Here is a 9,999-nt window from a genome sequence, read left to right as displayed (position 1 = left end):
TATTGACATGTGGGGGAAGCTCTCTCGCTGCCAGTGGATGAAGAGTAGATGAAAACTCCAAGCTTTTTCTGTTTATTCCTTGGAAATTGTCCTATGATCACTTTAAGTCACAAATACAATCTGGATTCAGATGTGCACAGGGTCCAGCCCCATAGGATAGTACACACTTCAACTTTTGTTCAAGTGCAGGACTGCCCAGCCTGCCTCTTCCCCTCCCACGAGGCCTGGGCTTGCTTACTGGAGCCTCCCTATGGTTTTCTTCTCCACTCATCTCCTCATGAGCAGGGGTGAGGTGTGGGAGGGTGGACAGGGAGGTTCTCACTTGGCCAGAGCCTGCTGCTGTCCTCTAATTTGGCTCCACAACCTGCAGGGCCAACAGGCTTTCACACCTGACTACCTTGCAGGAACTATGGGGCTTTTCAGAGCCCCTGCTAGACTTCTGCATCTGCTGCTTCTGGGCCCCTTCTCCAGTAGGCTGCCCCTCTGGCCTTGCTTCTCTGACAGACCTCTCCACCATTGACTGTCACCAGTGACATCCCCTTCCTCTCACAGGCAGTACTCCTGGGAAGGGCTCTAAATGGTTCCAGGTCAGTCTCCCTCCTGTGTCCTTGCCCCACCATCAGTGAGAAGCAGATTACACCCGCAGTCCACTGTCCCTGGCTCCCCTGCCACAGCCCCTTCAACTTAAATGCTTTCTTCAGGAAATGTGTGTCACCCTCTCTGAGTTTTACCACTGCATCTCACTCTCTAGGTTTGAGGTTAAGGGGTAGTTCCTCTAGCTCTCTCCAAGGGGATGAGACTCAAGCTGCAGAATCTCTGTCTACAGAAACTCCATAAATTCCCTTCCACCTCCAGTTCCACTGTCTCTACTCTTATATCTGAGAAATGGGTGGGGAAGCTCAAAAGTCAGGAAGCAAGTGCCGGACTAACTGCCTTGAACACTCGACCATGGTGCCTCTTACTAAGTTTGGTATCTGATGTCTTCTGCTTAGCTCACAGCTTCAGTTTTGACATCCTGGTACATAAGGAGTATGGTACAAAATTGATGAACACTTCCTAGAAGAATGTCAGATAAGAGAGCTACAGTGCAGTGGCCATGAATTTTAAGCTGTGTATTGAAGGAAATAAAATATCTGATCTGGGTAAAGAAGGGAGAGAACATTTGCAGAGAGAGAATTCAGTTTAATAGAAATTTATGGGACCCCTACTTAGTGCCAGGCAGTGAGGTTTCAGCAATCAGGAGGAGTTCACAGTCTGCAAAAAAAGGAAAGTGGTTAGCTTGGCTAGAGAAAGGAATCTGAGTAGGGATGGTGAGAAATGAAATTTGGACGGGTAGGATGGGCAGTCAAAAGCAGGCTGTGAATATGGAGAAAATTGTCAACAAAATGGTAGAAAAGAAGGTGGTGAGGCTTATGCATATGTGTTTGTGGATTTGTGTGCACGTGTGTAATGGAGTGGGTAAGTACGTGTGGATATGGAGGGTGTAGATAATGGAGTGAAAGTATATGTGTATGAGTGCATATAGAGGTGTGTATGTGTGAAGAAGGTTGTGTATGTATAGTGTATGTGTGCATATCTGTAGAAGGTGTGTGTGTGTGTGTGTGTGTGTGTGTGTATAGCATAGTGAGTTTTCTGTGTGGTGGGGAGCAATGTACAGTGTTGTGTGGTGAGTGTACATGGTTTTGTGTTTGGAAGTGTGTGTGCATGTGTGTAGGTTGTGTGCATATGTATATGCAGGTGGTGAGATGTGTGTGTGTGTGTGTGTGTGTGTGTAGGGAGTTTGTATGTATGTAGTGGGATTATATGTAAGTAGTGAGAGTTTGTGTAGGGGTGTGTATGTGTGAGTACTATGTGTGCTGGGTACTGTGGTATATATATGTGAAGTTGTATGTAATGAGGTGCTCATTAGTGTGTGTGTGTGTGTGAGAGAGAGAGAGAGAGATTGATGGGTGTTTGTGAGTAGTGAGGTAAATTGTGGAAGGTATTTCATGTAATTATGTATGAGTTGTTGGGTATGAGTGTAGTGGGGTCATGTGTGTAAGGAGTTGGGATTGCATATATAGGTGTGAGTAGTGAGTATTCATGTGCTTAATAGGGTGTCTGTAGTGGGATTATTGTGGAGTGTGTAGGTGGTATAGCATATGCCTATTGGGGTGTGCATGTGTGCATAGTGTGTGTGTGTGTGTGTGGGTGTGTGTGTGTGAGTGGTTGGGTGACATTATGTGCAGTGCTATTGCATTAATAGGGTACTTGTGTGTAATAGTGGCCAAATAGAACAATGTGAAAAACAGACCACTTTACTGGGGTTAAAACATGCCTGAGTGAGAGAAAGACAAAGAGAGGGACAAAGGCTGGGAATCTCATTCAAGATATGGACAAATTGTTTCTCTGCCACTCCTTTCCTCCAAACCACTAAAGCTCCTTCTTAGAGGAGCTCTGTCCTTGACCTCTTCTCTGACTCCTCTGGCTGGTCAGTTGACAGCCACAAGTGAGTCTAGCTGTGCAGGCTGGATTTGTTGCACAAGTTGGGACTCAGAGGCTCTAACTTGGGATTTCCATCTGGAATGCCCATGGGGGCCAGACCCACCTGAGGATGAGCCAAGGGGGCCAGTGCCACAGCATGGAAGTGATGTGGATCATAGCAAACTGAGGAGAGGTGACCCATAAGAAAACTCCTGTCATGAAGCCAAGCAAAACAGGTCTGAGTCAATGTGAACTCAGCACATTCCACTCACTTCTGTTGAGTGAACTTCTAAAAGGGTGAATGAGATAAAGCCATAGAGAAACAGAAAGTGAGTCTGTGGAGAGGGAGAAAAAGAGAAGGAAGTGGGTACATAAGGGGAAGGACAGTGAGGGGCCTGCAGGTGAGGAGTGTTGTGGACTAAATTGTATCCCACCCCCCAAATTCATATGTTGATGCCTTAATCCCTAATATAACTGCATTTGAAGATAGTGTCTTTGAGTAACTAAGGTTAAATGAGGTTGAAAGTGTGGGGCCCTAATCCAGTAGGTATGGTGTCCTTACAAGAAGAAGAAGAGACATGAGGGATGCGCACATAGAGGGAAGGCCATGTGAGGACACAGGGAGAAAACTGCAGTCAGCAATCCAAGGAAAAGTTTCCCTCAGGGGAAACCAAACCTGCCAAACCTTGTTTGGACCTCCAGCTCCAGAACTGTGAGACAATAAATTTCTGTTACCGGAGCCACCCAATCTGTGGTGTTTTGTTATGGCAGCCTGAGAAAACTAATACAAGAGAAAATAGCTGTGATGCCTTTGCAAGACTTGGTTCTATTTTATCATTTAGCCAACAAATATTTGGGCAGTATACATACATACACACACACACACACACACACACACACAAAGACCACATGTTAACTATTGTGTGTGTGTGTGGTGGGGTGCCCTTGGCAGGAGTCTACAGCAGGGAAATAAAGGGGCCCAGCCCTGATGTCATGGAGCTCACAGGCTCAAAAGACATGTGATACCTCATGGAACTTCTCACTATATACACTCTGCTATTAAAGCCCCTATAGATGAATAGTATTGCAGGCTCCCAGTGATTCCTGCACCAAACAATAGCCCAAAGGCCCTGGACTGCTTTTGGATCTTCTGTACAGTGGACCCTTGGGCTTGGTTGTTTACATCATTGGGATACAAGTAAATCCTCATCAGGAGCCAGAACCAACCCTGGATTCTGGGCCCACCAAGAGCCTTGACTTCAGGCAATCACACGTGTTCTTAAAAGACAATTTTACTCCAAATCAGGAAATTCCAGGATCAAAACAAAAACAAACAAACGGGTGCCTGGGTGGCTCAGTCGGTTAAGCGTCCGACTTTGGCTCAGGTCATGATCTCATGGTTTGTGAGCTCCAGCCCCACGTTGGGCTCTGTGCTGACAGCTCAGAGCCTGGAGCTTGCTTTGGATTCTGTGTCTCCCTCTCTTTCTGCCCCTCCCCTGCTCATTCTCTCTCTCTCTCTCTCTCTCTCTCTCTCTCTCTCTCAAATAAATAAATATTTAAAAAATTAAAAAAGCAAACAAACAAAAATCCCATACAAGATTATTTTGTTTTCCTCATTTCTCAGTTACCTCTTCTACTCTTCTTTATAAATTAAAGTCGTTTGTTGAAAGAACAGAATTCAACTGAGTAAATTTTAAAGATCTTACTGCATTTATTGGGTGATTCATGAATTTGGCAGCATCCAACCTAGCAGAGAGAAGGGAGTTTCACAGAGCTGTATAAGGTGAGAGATTTTTACAGATTTTTACAAAGAAGTTATACTAGGCATTTGCTGGCTGGTTAAGGCAGGATTATTTTCCTTATTTGGAGCAAAGGGACATCTTAGAGTCAAGTCAGGTAACTTATGCTGAGCAGACAAGCAGTGACTGGCTGATCTAAGCTTTCCTTTTCTGGGAGAGCCCAGCATAGAAATTTAGTGAAGTTTTGATTTGCTGACATGAGGTTTACCGTGAGTCGCTCCACCTTGAGTCTAATCTGGTTACTTTAACAATAATCCCCTTTTCATCAGACCCGAAGCTTACTGAGAGGTGTGATCAAATGTTAAGGTTAAAAGGGGAGTGTTCAGATGAGGTAGGAGTAAGGCAACCCTAAGTGCCTCCTCTCCCAAACAGCTAAATATCAAATCATTCTGAACACCCAAGAAATCGACTGGAAGTCTTAGAGAACAAAGCTACCATCTATAAACAGAAAAAATGACCTGTGGAAGCTTCCCTTAACAAGCAGACCAAAACACATCTAGAATCTGCCTTCCTTTATTATTTTTTTAAGTTAAAAATTTTTAATGTTTATTTTTGAGAAAGAGAGACACAGAGACCGAGCAGAAGGGCAGAGAGAGAGGGAGACATAATCTGAAGCAGGCTCCAGGCTTTGAGCTGTCTGCACAGAGCCTGACATGGGGCTTGAACTCAGAAACTGTGAGATTATGACCTGAATCAAAGTTGGATGCATAACCGACTGAGCCACCCAGGCGCCCCAATTTTTTTTTAATTTTTTAATTTTTTAAATTTTAATTTTTTTTTTATTTTTCCCCCTTCCAAAATGACAAGACAGAGGAATTCACCCCAAAAGAAACAACAGGAAGAAATGACAGCTAGGAATTTAATCAATACAGATAAAAGTAAGATGTCTGAATTAGAATTTAAAATAACAATTATGAAGAGTCTACCAGGGTTTGAAAAAAGCATAGAACACACTAGAGAATCACTTGTTATAGAGATAAAAGAGCTAAAATCTATTCAGGCTGAACTAAAAATGCTGGAACTGAGGTGTAAATCTGAATGGAGTCCACAACAGCAAGGATGGGCCAAGCAGAGGAACAGATCAAAGAAACTAAGAGGTGGTTCTTTGAAAGAATTAATAAAAATGATAACCCCTAGCCAGACTTATCAAAAAGAAAAGAGAAAGAACCCAAATAAATAAAATCACAAATGAAATGGGATCACAACCAACATCTCAGAATCCCAGACCAACATCTCAGAAATACAAACTATTATTAGAGAATATTATGAAAAATTATATGCAAACAAACTGGGCAATATGGAAGAAATGGACAAATTCCTAGAAACATGCAAACTACCAAAACTGAAACAGGAAGAAATAGAAAATTTGAACAGACCCATAACCAGCAAAGATTTTGAAACAGTCATCAAAAATCTCCCAACAAACTACAGTCCTGGGCCAGATGGCTTTCCAGGAGAATTCTATCAGACATTTAAAAAAGAGTTAATATCTATTCTTCTCAAACTGTTTCAAAAAATAGGAATGGAAGGAAAACTTCCAAATTCATTCTTCAAGGCTAGTATTACCTTGATTCCAAAATCAGACAAATAGCCCACTAAAAAGGAGAATTGCAGGTCAATATCCCTGATGAACATGGATACAAAATTCTCAACAAGATACTAGCAAATCAAATTCAACAGTACATTAAAAGAATTACTACGATCAAGTGGGATTTATTCCTGGGCTGTGGGGTTCGTTCAATATTCACAAACCAATCAACATGAAACACCACATTAATAAAAGCAAGGATAAGAACCAGGTGATCCTCTCAACAGACCCGGAAAAAGCATTTGACAAAATACAGCATTCATACTTGATAACAACCCTCAACAAAGTAGGGATTAATGGAACATACCTTAACATCATAAAGGCCATATATAAAAGACCCACAGCTAATATCATCCTCAATAGGGAAAAACTAAGAGCCTTTCCCCCATGGTCAGGAACAAGATAAGAATGTCCACTCTCACCATTTTAATTGGTTTTTGTCATTTTGCTATGATGTATTTTAAAATTTATGCTGCCTAGGATTCACAAATTTCTTTTTATAAAGACTTTTTTTCTTAAGTAATCTCTATACCCAATGTGGGGCTCTAACTCACAACCCAGATGTCAAGAGTTACATGTTCCTCTGACTGAACCACCCAGGATTCACTAATTACTTGAGTCTGTGGGCTAATGTACCATTAGTTCTGGAAATTTCTCAGTCATTATTTCTTCAATTTTGTCTCTGCCCCATTGTCTCCTTCCTGCTCTCAAATTAAATTTGTTAGAACTTCTCACTCTAGTCATAATGTCACTTAATCTGTGACTTTCTAATTTCTACATTCTGCATTCTGTGCAATTTTTACTTACCTATCTTCCTGCTTACTAATCTCTTCTTCAGTTCAGTCTAATCTTCTTTTAAGCATGTCCATTCATATCTTAATTTCAGTCACTATATCTTTAAGCTCTAGGATTTCAAGTGTTCTTTTCTAATTTGCTATGTTAATTTTATCACTTTTTCTGAATCTTACAAACTTAGCTTCTATATTTGTTATTATAATTAGGGTAGTTGTTTTAAAGTCTGTCTAATAATTCTAATATTATGTATTTGGGGTTCTGTTTCTGTTTTCTTTTATTTCTGCAGGTCCTGGCTCATAGTATCTTGTTTCTTTGTGTGTCTGATTATATTTGACTCTGTAGACACTGCACGTGAAAAATTACTCGAGGCATTATTTTTTGATGCATAGAATAACTAAATCTTCCTCTGGAGAAAATTTTCTATTTGCTTCCACCACTGGTTGTCTGTGAGCAATACCAATCTGAGATTATCTTAGCCTACATTCAAGATTTCAAATTCTTTGAGCTACAGGCAGTTGCACTAAAAGCTACTCCGAGAAAATGAAATACTTCCATTCCATTCTTCAGTTCAAAATATTTGGGTTCAAATGACTTAGAAACAAAAGATGTGCCTAGACTTCTTTTCACTGAATAATATATCTTGGATTATTACATATGAGTATGCACAAATATATTAAAATACAAATATAAATATCATTCTACTATAGAAAAGCCTTCTCCATTCTTTGCTAAACCCGAATGTACCACATTTGCTTTACCAATTTCCTATTGATGAACATAGGTTATTTCTTTTTTTTCTTTTTTTATGTTTATTTATGTATTTGTTTGAGAGAGAGACAGAGCACACATCGGGGAGGGACAGAGAGAGAGGGAGACACAGAATCTGAAGCAGGCTCCAGGCTCTGAGCTGTCAGCACAGAGCCTGACACGAGGCTTGAACTCACAAACTGTAAGATCACTACCTGAGCCGAGGTCAGACAGCTTAACCAACTGAGCCACCCAGGCGCCCCCCTTTTTTTAATTTAATTACAAATTAGTTAACATATGGTGTAATAATGATTTCAGGAATAGAAGTTAGTGATTCATCACTTACATATAACAGCCAGTGCTCATCCCAACAAGTGTCCTTGATGCCCATTGCCCATTTAGCCCATCCCCAACCCAAACCCCACCAACACCCCTCAGTTTGTTCTCTATATTTAAGAATCTCTTCTGGTTTGTCTCCCTCTCTGTCTTTATCCTATTTTTCCTTCCCATCCCCTATGTTCATCTGTTTTGTTTCTTAAATTCCACATATAAGTGAAATCATATGTATGGTATTTGTCTTTCTCTGACTGACATATTTCTCATGGCATAATACACTCTAGTTATGGCAAATGGCGAGATTTCATTCTTTTTGATTGCTGAGTTACATTCCATTGTATATGTAAAACACATCTTCTTTATCCATTCATCAGTTTAGGCTCTTTCCATCCTTTGGCTATTGTTGATAGTGTTGCTATAAACACTGGGGTGCATGTGCCCCTTTGAATCAGCACTCCTATATCCTTTGAATAAGCTCCTAGTAGTTCAATTTCTAGGTCACAGGATAGTTCTACTTTTAATTTTTTGAGGAACCCCCATACTGTTTTCCAGAGTGGCTGTACCAGTTTGCATCCCACCAGCAGTGCAAAAGTGTCCACCTTTCTCCACATCCTTCCCAACATCTGTTGCTTCCTGAGTTGTTCATTTTAGCCATTGTGTCAAGTGTGAGGTGGTATTTCATTGTGGGTTTTATTTGTATTTCCCTGATGATGAGTGATGTTGAGCCTCTTTTCATGTGTCTGCTAACCATCTGGATGTTTTCTTTGGAAAAGTGTCTATTCATGTCTTTTGCCCATTTCTTCACTGGATTATTTGTTCTTGGGTGTTGAGTTTGGTGAATTCTTTATAGATTTTGAATACTAATTCTTTTTTTTAAATGTTTATTTATTTTGGAGAGAGAGACAGAGACAGAGGGTGGGGGGGTGGCAGAGAGAGAGGGAGACACAGAATCCAACGCAGGCCTCAGGCTCTGAGCTGTCAGCACAGAGCCCAATGCAGGGCTCGAACTCATGAACTGTGAGATCTTGATCTGAGCTGAAGTTGGATGCTTAGCCAATTGAGCTACCCAGGCGCCCCTTGAATATTAACTCTTTATCCAAGCTGATTGTTTCCCTCGCTGTGCAGAAGTTTTTATCTTGATGAGATGCCAATAGTTCATTTTTGCTTTTATTTCCCTTGCCTCTGGAGACATGTCTAGTAGAGTAAGAAGCTGCTGCAGCCAAGGTCAAAGAGGTTGTTGCCCGTTTTCTTCTCTAGGATTTTGATGGTTTCCTGTCTTATGTTTAGGTCTTTCATCCATTTTGAGTTTATTTTTGTGCCTGGTGTAAGAAACTAGTCTAAGTCCATTCTTCAACAGGTCAATAGAAAAACAAATTCTAATTTTGCACAAGTGTACTTTTGATATTAAAACCCATTCTTGTGCTCGCTTCGGCAACACATATACTAAAATTGGAACGATACAGAGAAGATTAGCATGGCCCCTGCGCAAGGATGACACGCAAATTCGTGAAGCGTTCCATATTAAAAAAAATAAATAAATAAAAAATAAAAAAACATTCTTTAAGAACTTGAATAAATGTATTCCGATCTTAGCCAGTTTGACCACACATAAAATGCTTTCCCTATGACTCATTTTCCAGAAACCATCTATAGCTTTTTAAAAATATATATCCAGGGGTGCCTGGGTGGCTCAGTCGGTTAAGCGTCCGACTTCAGCTCGGATCATGATCTCGTGGTCCATGAGTTCGAGCCCCACGTCGGGCTCTGTGCTGACAGCTCAAATCCTGGAACCTGTTTCAGATTCTGTGTCTCCCTCTCTCTGACCCTCCCCTATTTGTGCTCTGTCTCCCCCGTCTCAAAAATAAATAAACGTTAAAAAAAATTGTTTTTAATAAATATATATATATATATCCATTTAGGCTTTTTCCTATATTTTCCTCTTCCTTATTGTGAAACAACCATTTTACTTGAAGACAAAAAACACATTTTCCATACTTCTTACATTTTATTTTATTTTATTATTTTATTTTTCTCATACTTTTTAAAAAAAGTAATCTGTGCCCAACATGGGGCTCAAAATCACAACCCCAGGATCATAAATCACATGCTCAGTATCAGTGGACTGAGCCCCACTGGGTCTCTGTGTATTTCTTCTCATCCAAAAATGCATTTTACTCTTCTTAACTACTTTTCATACATCTTTGTTTCTTTTACCACTAATTAATTTTAAGTAGTTTTAATTACATGTATTGGTTAGAATTTGTAATACTT

At 40.5% G+C, this 9,999-nt stretch overlaps 1 non-coding gene across 1 annotated transcript; it reads left to right on the top strand.

The window, feature by feature from the left end:
• The first annotated feature begins 9,147 nt into the window (after positions 1–9,147).
• Positions 9,148–9,254, top strand: LOC125937222 (U6 spliceosomal RNA). The gene has a single exon (XR_007462307.1). It is a non-coding gene; the product is annotated as a U6 spliceosomal RNA (small nuclear RNA).
• Positions 9,255–9,999: the final 745 nt, after the last annotated feature.

This window comes from Panthera uncia (assembly GCF_023721935.1).
Source record: "Panthera uncia isolate 11264 chromosome A3 unlocalized genomic scaffold, Puncia_PCG_1.0 HiC_scaffold_11, whole genome shotgun sequence".
In the NCBI taxonomy this organism is placed as follows: domain Eukaryota; kingdom Metazoa; phylum Chordata; class Mammalia; order Carnivora; family Felidae; genus Panthera; species Panthera uncia.
This window is presented reverse-complemented; position numbering and strand designations above follow the sequence as displayed.